The following is an 18,916-nucleotide window of genomic DNA, read 5'->3' on the forward strand; positions in this document are numbered from 1 at the left end:
GATTGGAAACTTAATCGCTTTTTCGAAAAGATGTTTGATCTCTAAATTCTTCAAAGTTTTTGCAATGAACGTTTATTCAGTGCGATGTCATTTTAAAAAATTATCAAAACAGAACAAAAGTTTATCTTCTGTTAGCAAAGTCTAACAAAGCAAAAATCCTAGTTAGCAAAACAAAGCAATGCTTTTTCGGAAGGATGTTTGATCTCTAAGTTCTCCAAAGTTTTGCAATAAAGATTTAATTAGAGCAATATACTGAAATTTATGCCAAAGGAAGAAAATAAGTTTTTCGAGGAATCGATGACACCATTTTAGCAAAATGGATGAAGTTAATGACAATCATTTTTTTTGTTTTTCCAGAGACTTAGTTTATGGAATCGTATGATAAGGCTTTTTGATCTCTGGAGGGCAACCCACGTTTGTGATCAACGTAATAGTGAAAAAAGATCCAATTTTTTGAGGTGGGTGTAATTTTAAGATTTTTTTCAGCTACCGAATTAGTATTTTTCTAATTCCTTTTTTTTCTAGTTTTTAAGAATTAACCAAACAAATTTTGATTCTTGGTTTTTTTCACTTTTTGATTTTTCAAAAGTACTTTACGGGTACAATATCTGTTTCAGGAAAGTTATCGAAAACTTGAACGCCTAAACCAAAGAAGAAGAAGAAGGTAACATTGGATGAATTTAAAACTAAAGGCAATTCGAAACTTCCAGATGTCTGTTTTGAACAAAGAACGGAAACATGGAGCAGAAAGGAGAAAACATCATTTTAATGATTTTTTTCAAAAGCTAATGTCTGTATAAATTGAAGGATTGAACGAGCAAGATAAAAATGACGGACCAAGAACACCGAGAAGGTTAAAACTACAATTTTTTCTGGCAATTCACAAATTAAAAAGATAAACAGAGTGCAAATGTTTCACTTTATTCTGTCAAGGAGAGATGGGGTCCACAAAACTTCTGGACTAATGGAATTTGTAAAAAACAGCAAACCAAGACAATTTAAAGACAAACTCATACTAATTTGATTAATTAAAACTTTCAACCATTTTTGATGCGAAAGAATCAGTGAGTAACAAAACTTGTTTCGATGTTTAAAGCACAAGTTGAACCCAAACAATTTCCGTCTGTACAATTTTGCCTTTGAGAGCTTCAAAAAGGTTCAACGCAATTACGCAAGTTAAACGATTAAATCTTTAGATAAGTTACAAAGTTCAAAAAAGTTTACTTGGTGTGAAGATAAATGTTTTAGACATTTCAAACTTCTTCAAACTTTTTATCTGAAAAGAAAAATTTCCTATTTTTCTGAATGTAAGCTTCGGCAATTTAAATTCAACTATTTTGCAATGCCTAATAAGAAAATTTATTTTTGTTGACAATTTTTACTTGTTTTTCTCGATTAGATAGCTTGGAAAGATTGAAAATGTTTTTTGATTAGTGCTAGTTTCCATCAAAACTAATCTCCCTCAAAATTGAAACAGGATTAAAGGAAATCAATTCCACTTATTCATGTTTATTTGTTCACCTTTCCACTTACACAAAGTGGGAACATATAAAACAAAACAGGTCCCATGGAAGCATTTGAATCGGACTCTTTTCTCAGCACAATCCAGCTATAACAGAACATTTCAAATCGAATTCGAAGCCGTGTTCTATCATTTCCAGAATTATTTTAATGATATGATCACGCAAAATATCAAAAAGTGCCAATCAGTTTAAATCAATTTTTAAGTTTTCGGGATCTTTCGGGACCGTTTTTTATCATGGACTATTATGTAAAGATAAAACCTCATCGTAAATGATCACGATTTTAGATCCAACCTGTCGTTTCGAACTCAAATGAAAAATTTTGCAAAAAAGTGCTCCAGGAAATAAAACCACCGATACAATTGGACAACAACTGCCTCCAATTTGATTGCATTGGCTCACTTTTTTTAAAATCCTATTTAAGTTATGTGGCAATTCCTTTGCAGCAAATTAATGCAACGTCAAGGTTGTCTTGAGAAGGTCAGTTGAACTGGGTTTTAAAACACACGTTTTTCAGACCCAAGTTAAAGATATCTGTGGCCTTCGTAAAAAGAAATCCTTTATGGTATGAAATTAGGTTTGAATTGAAACTTTAATTTATTAAGATTAACAAAAACCTATTACAGAATTAATCATCGCAGTAGTCAAATGATTCTTGATATTCATTGCTCAACTGCTTCGATACGGAAAATGTACTCTCCTCTCACGTCAAAAAAATGATTCTCATCGCCTGAAAAAACGAATTTCAGCGCGTACGAATAAATGGAATCCGTTTTAATAGAAAGTTTTCTAACTATCACTAATTAGTTTTACCAATATTTTTGAGGTTGAAACGTGTTAAGTTTATCTACATTGGAATTAACATTTATTGTCGAGTTTTCTTTCGAGTATTTTGTTCCAGCTATAAAATTTTTGCGTTTTCGGCATATGTTCACTTCATTTTATAGTTAATACCAAATATCAGTAATTTTAATCGGTCCAAAACTAGAGCTTCTAGGTTAATTTATTTTTGTGGAATTTTTTTAGGTGAGAAAACTAGTAAAAAGCTGTAATCTGATCTCAAAATGAGCACTTTTAGATTAATTACCTTGTTCAGACTCTTTGACGGAAAAATGTAAATGCCAACAATGTGGCATTAATTATATTAAACGCTATTTAAACATTTAACCTGTAATTTTGAACCAATACACATTACTGTATTGATGCATCGTCTCTTGTAAAGTAAAAGAATTATCCTTTCTTCTTTAAAGATTCATCAGTGGCAGCCTATGGTAACTTTTCATGAAAAACTGAAATTTATCTAAAAAGTATCTGCATCACCATTAGTTTTATTGTTGATCAATGTTTGTAAGAAAATCTCATTTTCGCTATTTTTTTTCTCAGCACTATCCAGCGATAATAGAAAACTTTAAATCAAAATTGAGGATGCGCTTCCATCAATTCCAGAAATGCTACCCTGAGTTAATGTTTTTACGATACGATTGTGCAATATGTCAAAAATTCCAATCATTTTAACTAAATTTTTCAAATTTCGGGGGGATCTTTCACAAGCACCTCAGCTTGGATTTTGCAAACAGTTTTCCACACAAGATGTGTTCGTCTACATTACTGAAAGCAAACGATGTGTTTTCTACTCCACAGAAAAAATCTAATTTTTCGAAAGCATTCGAAAGCATCATTCATGCGGTTTCATTGGTTCTTTCTAAAGCATTCAACTTTATTTTTTATGAAATTAAAATTAAAAACTAACCTATCTTGGCTTTTAATCAAAACTCAGGCATTGATGAATAGTTTCTAAGTGAATGCTACCAAAAATTGACGTCATAAGAGTTTTTGGAACTGAATTGGAAAAAAAAGTTTGCAGCAAAACACACTTCTGTGTCCGTTGCTGTTCAAAAGAAATATCAAGGATTTTTAAAAACGTATCGCTAATATGTGTACTTTGACACAGTATGTAGATGACTGTATGATGCCTGTGTCATCTATAGCTTTACATGAAAATCTGAACTAATAACAAAGTTCCCTACATATATAATTACTGCATTTCTTCGAAATTTCACGGTACAAGTTTTTGAACAATTACTACGGAGTTCAAAGTTGTCGTTTGAAAAATGATAAAAAGAACATAGCATCAGACCGTTTCTTATCCAAATTATTATGTGAAAAAACTTGATAGCAATAGAAAAGGATTTTGAATTCTCCTCTGTCATTTAAAACTCAAATGAGAAACTTTGCAAAAAAAAATGGCTCGGGGATTTAAAACCATTGAATAACAACTGCATTTATTTTCGTTGAGTTGGCTGACCTTATTTTTTTTTATCCCACTTAGGTTATATATTCGTTCTTTTGCAACAAATTGTTGCAGCGTTAATGCTGTTTTCAAAAGTTCGGTTGAATTGGGCCCTAAAACGCCCGTGAATTGGATCCTAAATGAATTCAACTGTGTAATTTTTTGGGATAACCACTAGCCTATTACAAAATTAACTATCATAGTAGTCAAATAATTCTTGATAATCACTGCAAAACTGCTTCTATACGAAAACTGTATTACCCCCTCACGTCGAAAAAATGAATTTCAGTACCAGCAAAATTACGAAAACTTGACAAATCTACGTCGATGTTGAAGAAAAAACTGAAAGCCTTCTATACAATTGAAATGAAAGCTAATTCAGTATGTACGCACAAGAATAAATGGCGTGATTCCCATTTTTATAGGAAGCTTTCTAAATATCGCTAATTATTTTTGAGGTTGAAAAGTGTTAAGTTTTGTAAAATGAGGTTGCATTTATTGTTGAGTCTTCTTTAGATGACTTTGTTCGAGCAGTAAATCTATCGCGTTTCAAGCTTTTCTTCACTTCATCTTACAGTTAAAGCTAAATTTTTGACAATATCAGTGACATTGAACAGTTTAATTGGTCCAAAGCTACAGCTTATAGGTTAAATCGTTTTTTGAAAATGTTTTTTACCCGAGGAAATTAGTACGAAGATAAAATCAGACGTCCAAAAGAGCAACTCGCTAGATTAACTCTTAGATGGTCCATAAAGGATCATCATACTTAAGATCACCATAAAGGATCCTCTTGAGTCAACCTAACTGTCATCAGGTCAATTCTTGTTAAACCGTCTTTCGGGAACCTAAAGGAGATCCCTTGAGTCAGCCTTACCTACGATAGATCAACTCATAGATGGTCCATAAAGAACCTTCTTACTCGTTGTGATTCTTCTCGCTGTGATTCTTCCTTTCATCTTGCAATGGTCTGGCTTTCACAGGACCCACGGTGTTGTTTGAGGGCATTGTCTCAAGGTCAGCCAACCGTATGGCTGTCGTAGAGCTGAAGTTGATTCCTGCCGCTATCAACCAGTCCACGCTTACGATCGAGTACAGTCCATTTACTGACAGTCCCTGGCAATATAACAATACATGGAGGCTCTATTGGAGAGTGTGCAGAATATAGCGTTATCGAAAATAAATCCGACGCCCTGAAATTAAAATGCAAGAGACTTGAAATACTTCCAGCACACGTTGCTTTCTTTCTGCTAAAAGACTGTTTCTGCATTCCAAAACTTTTTTATATTTTATTTTAATCACCAGAAAGCACAGTGAATTGCGCGAATTTGACAATGAAGCAAGATCTTCTTTGGAGAAAATCTTAAACATTCAAATAAACGACCAGAGATGGCAATTGCGCAGCCTAGCGCTTTGTGACTTGATATTTCAAAGCATTGCTGCATACAACGATCAGTAAGAAAGATCATTCGAAAGTGTGGGTTGAGAATGTAAGTGAAAATTTTGAAACCCCTACCCGGCTTTCTTTCCAGAAAAACCTGATAACGCCTCTCATGAAGTCGTCAAGCACGTCCAGTCAGAGGCCTTGAAAGCCCAGGTGCTCGCGACTGGTTAAACGCTCTGCTCTGCCTTCTAGAGCATTGTCATTTCAACTAGAAGGCATAGAGTTCCGAATTGCTCTGGGTATTTGACTGGGCGCACCAATTTGTACTCCACAAAAGTGTTCTTGTGGCGATACAGTTGATACCTTCGGCAAACATGCACTAGTTTGTAAGAAGAGTAGATCAGACCACGCTCGCCATTCCATGGAGAACCACATACACCACAGAGCCCTAATACACGCAAATGTAACATCGTCCATGGAATCAAACGAAATATTTCGCAACGACGTGAAACGCCCAAACGGAATGATCTTGATTCTATGAACCAGCAGACGGCTCGTCTGGGACTTTACAAGTTTTTACAGACTCGCCGATTCATATAGACACCTGGCAAAAAATGAAGGACAGTCTGTGGCTGACTTTGCTGAGGACAAAAAGCGAACCACATGTACGGGTTCAAAGGGCCACACATCGTTCAACAGGTAACATTTGAAACCTATGGAAGCTTGTGCACAGACACATTCCGGTTCAAAATTGGCAAAATAATAACTCAAGCAACAGAAGTGTAGATACTAAGGGTATTTTACGACAAAGACTGAGTGTAGCGGTACCGATATGAAGTGCGGCATGCCCTAGAGCAACTCTCTGTGGGAACCCTGACGATCCTTTGGAAAAAATTTTAAACGATGACCGGGAATTTATCAAATTGATATCTATTATGTTTTTTAAAAACTAATGAAACAATTTACACCTGAATAATTTGAGAATGCATTAAAATTGTAAATTCAAACAAAATTATGAGAGTTTGCAACTGTTTTGATTTTAAAAATTTCTTTTGGTGCTAATTTCATGCTAACATGTAGATTATTTCAATACTCTTTGTTTGAGTCAAAAGTTTTCGATTCTGTGACCATAGCCTCAGTATTAGTTCCTTACTTCTAAACTCGTCGCAGGTTATAATTGCCGGTCTCTCTTTCCCAATGTGCAGCGCTTCTCAAGTAGGTAACTAATTACTGCTGGGATCTTGGTCGAATGTCTTCCAAATAAACTACGAATTAAGACTATCGCTACCACACTGCCTTATATGCTGTCCAACTGGTATAACCTCTTTTGGGTGTTCCTCAATCCTTGTGGTGAAATGTCGGACCGTCTGGCCAATATACATGGATTTGCACCCACATTCAATAAGTCTGTACACCACTTCTGGTTTCAGTTCACTGGAAAAGGAGGAGTTCAAAGTTTTTATTTTCCGCGTCGTGAATATATCTGCGCATTGGTGATATCGCTGAGTGCTTTTGCTAATATCTGACTGTGATTACTCCAATAATGAACCATCAAGATGGGTGGTGAACCGCTGCTATATTCACAGGGCTTACTTTTTGCAGCCAACTTCTTTTTGTTTTTGCTTTCCACGATGATTTTTTCTCGGGCTTGCGATGCAACTCGCTACGACCAAACTTCCGGATATTAGTTATTCAACCAATGTTCACGGTTGACATCAATCGCTTTCGACCTGTACCTGACCTTCTTCTTGCACTCGAGTCATATTCCATATTCAGGCAAAAACAATTCTGGAATGTCGCTCGATAGTGCTGTTTCGTACTGCTTCAGCCAAAGATTTGCTAAGACAAAAGCAACCCCCATTGCCAAACCATGTTTTGAAAGTACCATGTTTCATTGCACTTAAAATGGACCGGACAATCTGCCATGTTCAACAGTCTCTTCATGGTTTTCCTAGCAACTGATGTTGGATCATCTTGCTCATGCAGCTTTCTCAGAGCTATGTCTATTGCTTCTTCGAGTATATCATTTGTATACAAACTCTTCCTTTCTGGAGAAATCACAATTTCATTAGGCTCAAGACTAAGGCTCTCTAAGTTTTCTCTCGATTCTAGTGAGTTGGTTTCGAAGTTTGCGCCCTCAAATTTCTCGAAAAAATTGGCAATACCTTGTTCAGGTTATAAAAAAAGCTACCAGGCAATGAGAGGATCGGTCTCAATGGGGCTTTTTCTTCATGCACCTTCGCCAACCCATAAAGCCTGGCGGGATGCCCTCCAGTAGACCTCATCATTGTGTAGATATTTTTACTTATTTCGTCTTTTTCTTCAAAGCCAACAGTTTTTAATTGATATTTTTTCTATCTTCATAACGATAGAATCACCTGTCCTTTGCTTTCGTTGAAATGATTTGAATCTTATAAATCTGATAGTTTGTTCTCGTAGGTATACTTCCTGATTACACAAAATCCAACGCCTTTGTCATACAGTGCAACCAATCCATTACTCTTCAGACACTTACGGGCCTTCTGAACGCCCTTGTCAGATGGTGTTTGCTTAACACTTTTAGCATAAGCTTCTGCCACTGCTTCGATCTTACAAAGGGCCTCCACAAGTACTTTTAAAACATTCGCCCGAAATTATCTACGGACGGAAAATAACGCATTAATATCGGTTCGAAAAAGTCGTTACAACTTAAAGGCTATCGGCCAAACCGCGCAAATGAACATGTTTACATGCAAAAAAAATTAATGACTGAGTCTTAATATCCCCAGACCACGAGGCAACTCCTAAAAACGGGGCTACAACTTAATTATTATATTACGATTGTTTTTGATCTGTAGATAAAAATCATCATATCCATCGGAGATGGATCAACCCTTTCCCTCATCTCCTATTTTCTCATCAACTGAAAAGTAATTTGATGTTATCTAACTCAATCCATGAGTTTCCAGGAGGCTAAAAATTGTTAAAAACCGGTTCACAGTCTTCCCCGAAACCTTTCCGGATTCTTGTTTCCATTCAAAGAGTAAAATCCTCCCGTTAGCCCTCTTAATTCTCGGGAATTGCTCAGTAAGGATTTTAGCTGTATAACCGTTACAACTCGGAGCGCTCTTCTTTAAATATTTTCGATCGTATTTTCAATCTACTTCTTCATCTCCCGTACGTCAATTCTCTGTTAGCGAATATCGTCTGTCTGAGTTTCGCTATTTCAGTATTCGCGGAAACAAAAGTGTAACTTGTCATGCACGCCTATTTCGAAAATTAAAAATTTTTTCGTCAATCCAAATTGACCCCTCCCACTAAGTTCAATTGAACGATTATCACCACTAAACGTTCAAAACAGACAATGTTCCCACTGAATAGCTCCAAATAAAAATTCATTGATGCTTCTGATCGAATGTCACTACTCCCCGATCAGCCCAGTCAATATCCTCACTGAACTTCGAGCAATTTATCAGAATGGTACAATGTCATCCAGCAGTTACAAAACGCTTCAAAACAGTCTTTATCCACATCACATGACACACTACGTGCAACCAAGGGCATCATACTACATTGCTATAGCCATCTAACATTTTTACTAATCTGCACTCTGAGGTTATGACTTAAGATAAAATATTTTTTCTGACTTTTAAGGTCATTTTACCTAGTTAACACTTTTTCTCGTAGGGGGAAAAAGTGTTGGGACGCAGGACAGTCCTGCCAATCAACCAACTAAAGTTATTCTACTATGCTTCTTCCCTTCAAAAATTGAGTTGTTATTCGTCCTGAAAATTAAAATTAAGATACTCGGTTGTTAAAAGTAACAGCGAATTATTCTTTCTCTTCCAGAGATTACTCAAGTCTTTCATGTCAACAAAAGTGAACTGTCTTCCTAGTTTATTATAAATAATTCACATCACTTCGACTCCAACACCTCTGCTCTTCTACCTTTTGCTTGCAACAAAGTAGAGGTTCGACATTAGTTTCCTCATTTCTGCAGAAGCTGTTGTGGAGGCAAAACTCCACATTTCCCACCAGATCTTCCTTTAACTTTTCTTCTTTTTCTCTTCCGTCACAATCAGTCGTTTTCAACGTTCTTTTCACTGTGGTAGTTACTGCATTCCGATGTGCTACAAAAGCTCCCTTGAAAGCTTCTGATCCTATGTTCATCTGGTACGAACTCTACACTCTGCTCTGTTTCGACATATGCTTTTTTGCATACTCGTACAACCAGGCAGTCATGTTGGCTCTGAACCATGGTATCAGTCTTCTTCTGGTCCATATTTTCTTCACTTCTATCGGAATGTTCATGATTTTTCATATGGTCTCAAAAAGATCTTTGCCTGATGTGCATCGCGACTTCTAGAGGCGGTTGCTCCTAGAGGCTGTAGTCATCACGATATCTGAGATCCGAAAGAAAGTTGTCAATATCGGCGAGAAAGTGTGTCTCATTAAGTTCACCTTTACAGGATGTTTCGGCCCTTATGCCAGTTTTTGTTGTGCTCAATATGGTTATTCAAAATCATCAAGAGCTTCTACCGAACCCTCACTTTGCTTCCCTAGATGCCGGTCTTGCCGTTCTGATGTTTCATTAGTTACTTTTGATGGGTCTCTTTAACTGTTGTTGTGGTTTTTTGGTATTTATTACCAATTAGGTATTTCATTACCAAAGGTCAAAACGCCTCACCTACAACCCTCTGTACTGCGCCTCTCGCCGTTCTAGTATGCCCTCGATGTTTTTCCTCTTCTGTTCTTGCCTTCTTAATCTCCGTTCTTAGAAGTTTTTGTCTGAAAACTGTATACCGCTTGGTCCAAAAACACCGCTTTTTCCGGTACCCTGAACCTCAAAAAATTAATTATAAGGTCGTTTTCTTGACAAACTCTCCGAAATTACATTGGTGGCAGTTTGTGAGTGCATGTTGTTGGTGCAAATCTACAATTGTCGGCCAGACGGTGCGACAGTTCACCACAAAGGTTGAGGAACACCGAAAAGAGGAAACACCAGTTTTTCAGCATATAACGCAGTGTGGTAGTAAGTGATAGTGGTAAATCGAAGTTTAATTGGAAGATAATCGACCAGGCGCTCAGCAGCATTAAATTACTTTCATGAGAGACACTGCATATTAGGAAAGAGAGGCCGGCAATCAATACGCGCGACAATTTTAGAAGAAGAGAGCTGATACTGAGGCTTTAGTTACAGAATCGAAAGAATTGGGCTGAAACAAAAAGTACTGATACAACTTATATGTTAGCATCACATTAGCAACAATACAAACCGTTGAAAAAAGGTTGAAAGCTCCAAAAAATTGTTGCTAAAATTATAAATTGTTACGTAATAGTTGTTACATAACTTCAATAATAATTGAGAATTTGTGATTGGTTAAACTTAAGTTATGAAATAATGACGTGTATTTTACTTTTTATGATCTCTGATCATTTTGTACAGATGAGTTAGGATTTTTTTTTAAAATCTGAAGATGCAAAAAAAATGTGCGAAAACGTTTGTTTACACTCACAATTTTAACTAATTCTCAAACTAATTAAACAACTAACCTGAAATTTTGATTCAATAATTTACAGCATTTTGAGAATGCGTTAAAATTGTAATTTCAAACGAACGTTTCACGCACTCTTGTAAAGTAAGTGAAGTGTTCTTTGTTCTTTAAATGATCCTTTAAGAAAACTGCAAATAAAACGGGCCCTTCCGTCATGCGACGGTACGTACACAGGTTGGATAGGGCCTTACCAACGCTATATAAACACATCGGCAAAATTTTATGAATAAATCAAGTTGATATTAATGCATCAAGAGAATTGTCAATTAAAATCTACCCCCCTTTTTTATAGCACAGATAGAATTGTCTATGTTGGATGTATTTTAAAGATTTTTGCACCCCCTAAGGCAGAGGATTGCACTCCTCAGAAGTGCAAAACTTATTTTTTTTCTTGTAAAGTTTATTGTGTCCGAGTATGATTCGTTCCGTTTCTCGCTTAGTTTCTCTGCTAGTTTCTGGATGGTTTTTGTAGAGTCTGGTGCTGCTCCTCCGGTACACGCAAAAATTAGTTGAACAAAGCTGCTGTGTTTCACATCCAGATTTCATTTTTGGTATTTTAATAGTTTGACACTCTCATGATATTTGTTGGCGTCAGATATAGTTTTGGGGCAGGATTTAGCATGAGGGTTGAAATTTTTTGCATCGAAAAAGGTTCGGCTGAATCGGTCTCCCCAGAGTCCATTTGCCTTGATGTTAAGTCGAGCGTCATCTTCAGTAGTGGTTGTTTTATTGTGAAAGCTTTCGCCTTTCAACGATTGAAGTTTCGGTTCTTTTTCAACATCATGGCATACTTCGTCCAGTGGTGTCGCAAAGGTATCGCGAATTTTATTGTGTCTTTGGTGAGTATAGAGAGTGGGTCAGTGTGAACAAATGTCTACATGGGCATGTAAGTGGGGTTTTTGGTGGTTACCATCCATATCTCAGATGTAATCCTTATTTAAACTCTGACTTGTTGAGGGAAAAATTGTATTTTTAAGTGTAGCACGCTTAGCCAATTCGATGCTCCTTTCTGTGACGCTAAATTTATTGTCATTTTTTTTTCTGATGAGCAATTTTCCATAATTTTAGCCTTTTTTTGAGATTGTGATGTTCTGTCTCTCAGTTTTGATGTTTCTATTTATCAGAGATTGTTCCGTTTCAGCTATTTCTGGATTACTGTTTTCTAACGGATCACAAATGGCTTGTGACCACTTATAATTTCTGGAAAAGCTCGTGTTACTGAGGAGGCTAATCCTCCCATTCTTAGTGGTAGTGCCAAAAAGATGCGATCTTCATCGGTTATATGGTTTTTACCAGTAATACTGGTATCTGCTGATTTACGTTTTTCTCAATTTCATCCAATTTCTCAAATGCTTCCGGAGTTGTTCTGGTTAAAAAGCTAAATTTTTTTTGATTTTTCTTTGTGTAGCAGGAGTACGCATTTTGTGGTGATGTTTTAGCTATTTTGGAAAGCTTTTCATTTAGGGTAGCTGTCTTTTCAATTTCGCTTTCCATGTATTTATCACCTGCTGATGGTGTTCCTATAACCGATCCAAGGACTCTATAACCGTCTACCCTTGTAATATTTGTGCCTTCGAATAGTTTTATGGCGCTGTAAGACGGTTTTCTTTCACGATGAGTTGACAATTAGAAGGCTTCGCATTGCATCCGAAAGCCTTTCCGTGCACAACCAGGTTGTCCAGTATTGCGCCGAGACTCTAAAGATCACTTGCAGCGCTTCAATCATCTGCGTACCATTCTTGGGTGACACTTGGATTTTGCAGGAGCTTAATCAGTGGGATAATCCCAACTCCGTACATACCCATTGCGAGGGGATCACCTTGCATTGTGCCTTCGGTAGATGTCAACACGGTGTTAGTGACATAAAGACTTGAGGGATGTTTATATGAGTTGGCCAGCGCATGATGTAGTGCCGGACAAGTGATTTCTACATTTTTTAGAGCAAATTCTCTATTGAGCGAGTTGAAGGCATTTTCTGCATCAATAAATAGTATGGCGTCCGTTTCCGGTTTCATAAACTTGTTCCTCAAGCTGTGGATAGCATATTCGGTTCCACACTTTTGGCCTAAGCATAGTTGGAAATTTTTTCCGATATTTATAAGGTCTGATTTTATACATTGTTGATTGTTTTGCCAATTATTCTTTTCAGAACTTCGCCTATACCAATGGGCCGTACCCCTGGATTTTTGTCCAGAGGTATCAGGCCAGACGAACTTTACACCGTTGGGTTTTCAAGGAAGGCAACTTTACTTGCTATTGTATAGGATAAATTAGCCATTGATTGCAAAGCTCAATGGATGTCTTGTTGAAGTGAGTTAATATACTTCTCCATTCGCAGGGACCGTGGCTTCCATGCGTTTTCAGGGTTGATTTTCAAATGTCTAGGCATTTATTTAATCAAAAATAGAGGGGTGGTATGGCATTGTGTCTTCACTTACTTCGGTTATATAGTCTTCGCTGTTTTGGCCGGAGGGTCTTTTTTCTCAGGATACTAAGGATACTTTTGTTTTCTTGTCTGAAAGGCAGCCAATGGCGGCAGAAAGTTTGCCTGTACTCATTAGTTTATTTAATTGCTAAACTTCCTCGTTTACTTCGGACTTTTTCTGTTTTGGATGTCTAATTTGGAGAGCTTTCGCTTCAGTGAATTGTGGGAGAATTATTGCTGCTTTCATTGCGACGTAAGAATTTGTTGTTTCGTCTACTAATGACAACAGCTGCTGGTTCAGTAATTCTATGAATTGGATACCGGGCTTGTTCTTGCTTCGAATTCTGAAGCGCGATTTCCAGTTAATGACCTTTTTATATATGTCATATATTTTATTTTCAAGTTCTTGGTCGATAAGTTTCCAGGGGTCAAAGAGGGCTGTAGTGATTGCTGGGGGCGATGGATAAGATTGTGTTGCATTGGGCAGTACGTTTGTTTCACGTGTTGTCGGTGATGTTTTTTTTTTAGTTGTGATAGGGGTTTTGCTTATTGGTCTGTTAATGGAGCATTGCAAAGTTCTCGGGGGCGCATTGTATGCAGGAGAACCCATCGTAGTAAATTTTGCTGCTCTGTAGCCCGCTACATGAGACATGGATGCAAATGACACATCATATGCCTCCTTTTCGGAGGTGGCGTTTGCAAATACGGCAGTGCGTTTGATCGGCCATAATTTGGCAGCGAGGAGGATAAATCTATGGTCAATATAAACAAGTTAGCTGAGCGAGCAATAAACTAAAAAATTTTATTACCATAAAATTAAAAATGTATACCATTTTTACAAAACATATTAGCACTAAAACTAACATTAAGATTGGGGGAATTAATTCGGATTCTTGAGTGGTAAAATGTTTTAATAAGGCGAAACAAAGAGTTATTAGAAGCATCAAACTTTCTGTTTATGAAGTGATTATTTGCAGAGAGGAGGGTTTTGGGGATAATTAGCGCATTTGTGTTTATTTTATGAGTTATCAAATTTATCAAAAATTCTCCAATCATTTGCAAAGTCTGAAACCGTAGATCAGTTATCATTAAATCCGGCTACTATAGTAACACAATTCAGTTTCTGCGAGGGGTAGCGCGAGACAGTAGTGGCCAGGTCGGCTAGCCTTGTACGAGTGAACCGTGGCACCGGCATCTTTGGGGCTGCAGTACTTGGTCCTTGAGGTTCCTATTACCACTTTCCTGCTCCACTTGGGTAGCCACTTCGGCCTGTACTTCGGCACGGACATTCACTAAACAAGGTACAAAAGAGGCAAAACAAGAGAAAGAATAGATTGTACTATGGATTGTAGAGAAATGGACTTAAAGAACGAATAACAAAAAAGAAATGATAGCAATTACAACCTGTCTTTTCACGAGTGGAGATTCCGGCGGAGATGTCCGGATAGAGGGGGAGTATCGCGGCTTGATGAGCTTGTCTCTAAAATCCCGTACCGGGCCTTCTTCTCACAAGCGTATGAGCGTATGATATCACATGAAACTATTTAATAAGTTTATCACAACAATTAGGCTAACCTATGGTAAAAAACGGCAATTGGGAGAGTTTTAAACAACATTTGCCTGCTGTTTCGGTTTTCTAATTAAAACGTACATGTCTAAATCGAAATTTTGACTCTGAAACTTCCAGACAAATTAATTTTAAAAAGGTTAATTAATTTTAGAGGTTAAAAGTATTTTAATCTTAATAGTAATTTAGAGGTCAACTTTGATTGGCTAATTTTTTATCATGATAGTTTAGAACCAAATTGTATGTAAATTATTGTAAATAACATTTGTAAATTGATGTTTTATCGTCATTTAGATTAGTTTATTGTAAAAGCCCTGACGTTGCACATAGTTGCGAAAACGTTTGAAATTTATTTTTAGCAAAAATTTTCTCAATTTTACTTGTAAATTCGTTATAAACCAAAAATCGAACAGCTTAAAATTCCAACTGTTTTCCCATTAAAGGGCCAGTATGAATATTTTTAATGATTTTCATCCAAGTATAGGGAATTTTTATAGTGTTTTTTTTTATCGATCCGTAAAATATGGCCAATTTTCTTTTAAGTTACCGAAAGGTTTCATATTGTAGCAGCTAGTTCCCTGTTCCACAGCATCAACACCCTTAACACATGTGAGAAAAAGCAATACGAGAGCCTTGTTACGGCAATTTCTGGTTTTTCCCTTAATAACAACTTGCCGAACCAAAGAAAGAACCTCCGACGATTACTGGAAGACAGTCCACTGAAGGAGAAAAAAGTGGTTGTGTGGCACGACGTGGTGAACAACACCATTAGCAGCCACAGAAAAAAAAACTATCGCCCAGTCGGTGTCGAGGAACTGACAAAATATTTGAAGTCGAAGAAGCAGCAGATTTTGGCGATCGTTTATTGCAGAAGGGAAGGAACGCCCGACTTGTTTAGTCAGCTTCTCGGCACAGGAGTGCTCATTATTCCAGCTTTAAAAAGGCTACTCTCCAAGAGCAAGCAAAACGACCCGGGGCAGCTCAAGGAAAATTTGAAGCTGCACCAGAGTGCTGAGTTGGAGTTGAAATCTCTGCGGTTGGTAGTGGCACACAAAGAAAGTCTGTCAGCGCTGATTGAGTTAGACTATTTAAAATTCTTTAAAAAAGTTCAAGTGTCTGTACGTAGACTGAAGTTTCTGAGAAAATGTCTGAAAAACGATATAATACCGGAATTTTTCAAATTTAGGGTCCCCGAGAACGGTTTTTTTTCGGACCAAGCTGTGCATAATTTTCAATTTAAACTACTAAGGACTGAAACTTCTAGGTCAAAAGAGGATAGGAAAATTACGAGGAGATGCTAATGAAAGCAAAATCACTGGTGCAAAAAAGAAATTGACGAACAGTGGTGGGCATCCATTTTCCGCTTCGTGAGGCGTCAAGTTGAGGCAAGCTTAAAGACAACATCAAAAAACCATAGAAAAAGTTAGAAAAACTGTCCGAGAGACAAGATAAACTTCTTGGGGGAGAAATGAGCGATCAGTTAAGGTACTTGATAACATTGAACTACCTGGATGGGTATATGACGTGCTATCAATGGGCCCGATGCATCCCATTAGAGACAAATTTAACGAAACACACTTTTTGGCGGATATCAACTATTTCCTCTCACAATTGAAAAAATCAAAAAACATCTGGTGAAACGTTATTTGAAATAGAAGCCGCGGCAAAAGCATATGCAAAAAACGTAAGGCAAATCCCAAGAGACAAAGCCGTTGACAAAACGAGGAAATATCTCAAAGATAATGGGTTGCTGGCTGTGCCTTTTGAGAAGAAGGTTGGTTTTTGCATAATGAGGAAACAAACGTATGAATCAATTGGAATCCTTGTTGCAATCTGCTCAGTTTGCGAAAAAAGATGCAACCACTGATGAGGTTATACTGAAAATTGAGAAGGAACTTAACAAAGAATTACTAGCTATGAACAAAAGAAACGAGATAAGTGATCAGTTATATTCTAAGATGAGATCAACAGGGGGCAGCCCGCCCGTTTGTACGGTTTAGCTAAGGTACCCATGGATGAGACACCCCTACGACCAGTACTATCACTTCCAGGCAGCTCGTATGAGAATCTCAACAAAATGCTTGCAAAGTTTTTTGACAACATCGATGGAGCAAATATAGAAACCAATACTAAAGAGGCTAGAGAAACAATTGAAAACATTGCTCCAAATCCGGATGAAACCATAATATCTCTTGATGTGAAAAGTTTCTACAGCAATGTTCCCCTGAAGGCGGCAGCTGAAATTGCTTTACAGAAGCTGTACAGCCAAGAGTCTCCTCCTGAAATTCAAAGAGCAACCTGAGAAAAGGCTTTTGAATATGGCGGTCAGCAAAAAATATTTCACGTGTATCGATTCATGGTATGTACAAGTTGATGGTTTAACAATGGGCGCGTCCCTCAATGTAATTCTGGCAAACTTAAGGCTGAAAGAGTACACGTTTGCTCGAAGACAAGAAATACCAGTGGGAACGGAGGTACAGCAAGTTAATGACAAAAACGGCTTGTGCCCATGTTGCAGCAGAAAAGTCACATATAGATCAAAGCTGGTTGAATGCGGGAGTTGCCGAAACTGGTATCATCTAAAATGCGGAAAAATATCCGATGGCGTATACGCATCAACAACCGAGATATTCTGGTACTGTGAAAGCTGCTGCCGAGCTAAGAACAAGGAGAAGGATACTCCCCAGGTGAAATTGTTCCTCAGGTGTGTGGATGACATTGTTAGAACAGTCGGTGGTGAGCCGAGTTGTCTTCTCGATGCCGCCAATTCTCTTCATCCAAAATTGCAGTTCACTTTAGAGAAAACAATTTCCGAGGGTAATTTGCCGTTCCTGGATTTGAACATAAATGTATCGCAGGGTAGACGTGTAACTTGCAGTTGGTACCAAAAACCAACAAATACAGGGACTATACTGAATTATAGAAGCTGCGCCCCAACTCAGTATAAGCGTAGTGTTATCCAGGGCACTGTACACAGGGTTTTTAGGAGTACATCCAGCTGGGAGCAATTTGATAAGGCTATGGAAACTAATAGGGCGCAATGGCTGACAAATCAGTACCCTGAAAATCGGTCCGCAAAGTTGGCTTCAGACGCATTGTGCAAGATCATCGAGGGCAAGGGCAAGCTCCTGGATAGTGAGAGATGTTTGTTAGTTCAATCACCAAAGGATGTGAAGCCCCCAATGCTAATGGTGCAGTATAGAGGTAAACAGGGCCAATATTTTGCTAACAGGTTACGAAAATTAACTAACGTTCAAATGGTTTTCACCACAAGAAAACTAGAATCATGTTTACCATCACTGAAGTCAGCATTTTCTAATGACCTCAAGTCAAGAGTGGTTTATAAACTGTCCTGTAGTTGATGCACTTCCACCTATGTCGGACAAACTGTTCGACATTTGACCACTTGAATTGAGGAACATAAGAAAGCAGACTCACCGGTAGGCCTCCACATTCAGCAATGCCAACTTGAGGGAAATAGCGCAGTTCGTAGTTGGGAAATTATAGATAGGTCAAACAACCAAACGAAATTGCTAACTCTAGAGGCAAAACATCAGGAAGGAGAAACCGGGCTTGAACACGCGCGATGAGTTAAGGAGCAGGGAGTTAACACTGAAAATTTAATCCGAAAATATATTTGGTTTTTTATTTAAAATGTTCATGTCCAAATCGAAATTATGACTCAAAAAATTCCAGACAAATTAATTTAATTATTTTTAGAAGTTAAAAGTATTTTAATCTTAATAGTAATCTAGAGGTCAACTGGGATTGGCTAATTTTTTGTGATGATGGTTTAGAACCAAATTGTATGTGAATTATTGTAAATAACATTTGTTAATTGATGTTTTATTGTCATTTAGATTAGTTTATTGTAAAAATCCTGACGATGCACATAGTTGCGAAAACGTTTGAAATTACTTTTTAGCAAAAATTTCTTTAACCTATGGTAATTTAACACGGAAAATTTCAATGCATCTAGAAAATGTTTGCATCGCCCTTGGTTTTTTTGTTTATCAATATTTGTAATTAATACGTTAAATTGTCCCTCATGATAAACCTTATTCCATTAATATCTGACATACACTTGCCTGTTAGCAAATTATTTTATTTGGCAATTAAAGTGTTAATTTAGTTTTCTTTTTTTTTCTGTTTAGTCAGAAGGTTCTGCAGTATAAGGCGTTGTGAAGCTTGATTTT

General features: G+C 37.3%; 3 protein-coding genes across 4 annotated transcripts in view; 2 read left to right on the top strand and 1 right to left on the bottom strand.

Moving 5' to 3' along the window:
• LOC134846998 (sec1 family domain-containing protein 1-like) overlaps window positions 1-14,723 on the bottom strand; it is a 541,294-nt gene extending 526,571 nt beyond the window's left edge. Inside the window, exon 1 of the mRNA XM_063864476.1 lies at window positions 14,694-14,723. The gene's annotated coding sequence lies outside the window, so the exon portion shown is untranslated. The remainder of the gene's footprint in view (window positions 1-14,693) is intronic.
• LOC134847000 (IST1 homolog) overlaps window positions 1-18,916 on the top strand; it is a 541,764-nt gene that overhangs the window by 431,614 nt on the left and 91,234 nt on the right. The window lies entirely within an intron of this gene.
• The window catches only part of LOC134847002 (NAD-dependent protein lipoamidase sirtuin-4, mitochondrial-like), a 500,142-nt gene that overhangs the window by 431,614 nt on the left and 49,612 nt on the right, over window positions 1-18,916 (top strand). The gene's annotated exons all lie outside the window — the stretch shown is intronic.

This window comes from Symsagittifera roscoffensis, chromosome 5 (genome assembly GCF_963678635.1).
Source record: "Symsagittifera roscoffensis chromosome 5, txSymRosc1.1, whole genome shotgun sequence".
Taxonomy (NCBI): Eukaryota; Metazoa; Xenacoelomorpha; order Acoela; family Convolutidae; genus Symsagittifera; species Symsagittifera roscoffensis.